Consider the following 4,924-nt stretch of genomic DNA (forward strand, 5'->3'; position numbering starts at 1 on the left):
GATCTTTATTGATATTAAGTAAATATATTTTTATGGTAAAAATGATACGAAATACACGACAGATGTATTTTGTACAGATCTTAAAGTTTAATCATAGAAACAGTACCTTATTTCTTATATAACTTACATTATGTATGTGGTAGATACTAACTATAATATTTTTGTGTATAATAGATATTTGATAATATTCATTGTTTGAATGAGAGGATATTTTATTTACTTTTTTGTATAAACAGTAATATTAAAAATCTAAGGATACGTAGAGACAGACAGACAACGGGATGCGACAATTTTATACTAAGTAGTGATATGAGCGCATGAACTTGCTAATAATTACGGACATCTGATAGAGCAAGCTCCATAATAAAAGTTGCAACGTTGCTGCATAACCTTCCAATATAGCTTGAAATTTATTCCAGGCAACCGAAAGTTTTGAGTGCAATCGGGAACTTAGTCCGCTCGGTTTAGGCCATTTGAAACAAGATTCAACGCTGCCATTTTCAGTACAGGCTACTGTTCTGTTTTTTACTTTCTCGGATTTGTTGTTTCTAATTAAGATACTTCTACCATGCTCCTACCAAAATAACTACCAAGACTTGACGTCACAAGGTGAATTAGGGTAAGCTAAATAAAAGTGAATGTAATTAAGAATGCGAAAGTCTGTCTGAGAATTAAACCGCTGAACCGATTTTGAAATCCGAATACATTAATGAAATGAAATTACACCGCATGCGTGATCCAGATCTTGCACTATGGAGGACTTACTAGGTCATTATTATTTAGGGCCAAAGTGCCCAAAAGGGCGCTGGCCTCTTTCCATTTGATCCGGTCCTATGTTGTAGTTGTCTAGGTTTTGTGGAACCTGTCTAAGTCATCTCGCCATCTCGTTCTTTGCAGGCCCGGTCTCAACGACATCCTGGCCGGATTCCGCCATTCTGACTCGACAGAAGTAAAATTATTGTTCTTGGTAATTTGAATACGGCGACATGAATTTATTATAAACTAGCTTTTGCCCACGGCTACGCCTGTGCCAATTTTACACGGGGTCAGTTCAGAGATCTATAACTTTTTGCAATATATAGAATATTGTATATTCTCTCAACACTGCAGGCCTGGGATGGGAAAAGCATGTCTGTTCTAGATGTACTTACCTACTTCTGCAATCTTCTGTGTCTGTCACTGGAAAATTAGTGGGGATTATTGTATAAATTAGTGGGCCGGACGCTAGAAGAGCTTTGTTCTGTATCCATGATTGTATAAATGGATAACTCTTACAGAAAGAGTATCTTCGGATCGAGTCGATGCATTCCTGAAACGCCGGTTGTCCTTCTGTCAACCTTCTCGAGCGTGCGCGTTTGGCTTGAGAAACGAACAACGAAAAACGAAAGAAAGATTAGATCGTTTCAGGAAGGCATAGTTTTGATAATTTTAAGGCAAAATAAATTATATAATGTATTTATTCGAATCGAAAATCCAAAAGGTCCCATTTGACGATATAATTTGCCGACGGACAGTCGAAATCATATTTTTTTCCCTTGTATGTGGCGCCATCAAGTATCTCAGTTTTAAATTGCAGCGAGTTCAGCTTCTATATTCAATGGTAAAAACTCGATAGCAAGAGTAATATAAACTGTAAAATTTCATTCTAACAGATATTAATTTAATGGGAATTATAGTTATAATTTAACAATTTGGTTCATGCACGATTTATTTTTCAATTTTATGTGTTCACATGTCGCGCCATCTAATATCGGGTAATGAATCTAATTATTTTTACGCCATTTATTATCAGGTAGAAAAATTAATTATCCGTATTTTTAATAGAAATTCTAATTATCTTTTACGAATTTAAATAAAAAAATAAATAATCACAAACTTATTTTTGAAATTCCAACCTAAGGGTGAACGTAAATCTAAAATTATACGTGTCTTACTTCAAAAATAATGAAGTTTCATACAAACTTACACACCCTATTTTTCCCCTTTCGAGATAGAATTTCGGGATAAAAAGTAGCCTATGTTCTGATCCAGGCTACAATCTATCACTGTGCTAAAGAAACATACAGACAGACAAAAATTCTAAAAAACATTGTTTTGGCTTCTATTGACCCTAAATAGTCCTCTCCAATATTTTTTTCCTAAATACGAGTAGCTATGTACAAACATAGTCCAGTTACAGTCTTATTATAATAGTCTTAATATAAGTATAGATTCAGTAGTTCTTAAGTGCTATATTTAAGTAACCACGCGCGAGTGGCCACGTCTTTAGTTGATCTTAGTTCATCATTACTGAGGAAGAAGGATAAGGTATGTATGATTTATTATGATTTTAGGGACGGGTGACGACTGTGTTAGAAGAAAGAAGTCTTCATTTTGTTTATATATATTTACATAAGCGATGTACCAAAAATTTAAAATGAAAAGGAATTAATAATCTTATGAATATTTTAAAAACTAATTTGTGCATCGTGTCTATCCAATTAAGCAGCGACCCCTCTCATGATTGCACGGTGCAACCCTCTGTAAAAAAAAATTAGTTTTGTTTGTTTTATTATAACTCCCAACATCATCTTTAATTTAAAAAAGTAATTATTAAAGCTATTGTTTCCAAGGTACCAGTCTCATATATATATAGCTTTTGCCTGTGGATTCGTTCGCGTGAATGTTTATGATACATTCCATTGACTGGTAAAGTCAACCAGAATGATTTATTGATGTTAAAGTATGCTTTAATCAGAATAATAGTGTTAAGTGTACAATATAAACAATGAGAATATAATATATAGACAGTACGTATAATTGGACTTAACAAACCTGACTAATTTGCATATTGGTAAGAACACTTCGTAAGATCGTTAAACTGGACATGGGTCATGGAATGTTTTGTAATAACATTATTATGTTTTATGATAGGTTATCTATAAAATATGCGTAACTATTATACTGGTTACATTGCGATGTACGCCGGTTTGCGTACCAATTTGATTGGCACCGATATAGCATCTATTTCTATACGTTCCGTTTAGGGCAGTGATCCGATCAATATATTTCAGGTGCTATTCGATGATTAATTTAATGAAAGTGTTGCAGCCTTGTATTAATTAATTTGATTAAAGTAAATATTTCTATTAAATTATTTAAAATATCTATTTTATGGTAAGTATTTACTTACCATCACTACTAGATCTACCAATTGCTACGTATTTTTATTATTTTTCGAATAACATATAAAATAGTACATTCAGTGCTCTAAACGAACCAGATCAAGCGCTTTTCGAATCGGGGCCATTCGAATTGGTGTGCAGGATGGCATACCTCAACATTGTAAACATAGGTCAGACATAGCTGGTTCGCTATTGAATGATAGACAAGAATGCAATATTTATACTCTTATCTAATATAGATAGGTAATATTATTTACATAATGATATTAAATAACATCTAATTGATAACAATAATTATAATACCCCAAAGCAAAAATTAACAGTGAATATGCATCTGAGCCAAATTTGAACCCACACTATTCAAAAGCATTCCCTAAATTGTAACATACTAGCTATTTACTCGCGACTTTCATCAGTGTAGGATAGAATACTTCTGACACCATAATTATATATTTTGTGTTTAATGTGTTTACATATATCAGATTATTAATTTCTAGGATAGATTATTAAAATATAGATAATAATATAGATATAGATTAATATTTTTGTGTGATAACCATGTAAGTCATATTTTCAACATGATTTTCATACGAACTTTCAACCTCCATCATAATAGTCCTTTGAAGGTTTTTTTTTAAATAAAAGAGTATTCTATGTTTGAAAGGAGATCTTTTAATAAATGCGTACCAAATTTCATCAAATTCGATCCAGACAAACGGAAAGATAGACAAACTGTCGCATTTATAATTTTATGGTATGGATTATCTTGGCTAAAAAAATCTGCATTAATGTAGAGAAAGCGCTAATATTTTCATAATGAAAACAAATTCATCTGAGACATCTAAAAATTGAATGTCGAGAGAAAATGAATTGAGGGTACAATAAGTGGCCCCTCGAGCTTCAAGATAATTAAGCTCTCAAAGGTGGAGGAGCTTTAATTAAACAAAAATATAGGAACACTAAAGTAGGTGTTCTCCAAAAAGTTCTTTTTCGTTGAATTACTTATCTACTCAGTTTTTTTTCTTTAAATCTACCTAGATTACCGCTACGATTTCAAAGAAAAAAAATTGTAAGTACATTTACATGTGTAGTGTAAAGATATATTTATTACAAAAATCTTTATTTACACCATTATTGTGGGTCTGGACTCAAAATATTTTATTCTCGTCTGCTTGTATTTTAGGTACATAGCAGAAGGTCGTTGTCTTACTTAAAATCTGGGTTAGGTTTCACGATACGGTTTAGCGATACGTTGCTTAGAACCCGAGGGGACGCTTGATATAAATGCGAAGTTGCGGGCAAATACTATTATATAAATATAAATGAAATAAATTGATTGATTGATATAAATATAAGGATGCTAATTCAACAATACGATATTTTTCGCGCTTCAGGAATAGTCTTGGCCCGCGTGAAAACTTAAACTTCAAATTAACCTTAATTCAAGTTAACCTCCGTATTCGGGATTATAACGGATCATGAAGATTGTAATTAAAACATGAAGAGGTAACAAAAGTTCCCACCCTAATACGAGACCACCCGATCCTTATATTAGGGCGGGAACCTAAGTTGTAGCAACAACAGCATTCCTAAAAATTCTTCAGATTAAGTGAGTTCTTCAGTGAGTTCTTCAGAGTTGCCTAAATTTTCCTACATATGTATTTTCGAAATCACAAGCGATGTCTTTACAAGTCAAACAATATTAAAATACGGGGAAATTGAGCAGGAATCATTTATAAATTTGGGGGTATTTGGGTGGA

This window comes from Plodia interpunctella, chromosome Z (genome assembly GCF_027563975.2).
Source record: "Plodia interpunctella isolate USDA-ARS_2022_Savannah chromosome Z, ilPloInte3.2, whole genome shotgun sequence".
Classification (NCBI taxonomy): domain Eukaryota; kingdom Metazoa; phylum Arthropoda; class Insecta; order Lepidoptera; family Pyralidae; genus Plodia; species Plodia interpunctella.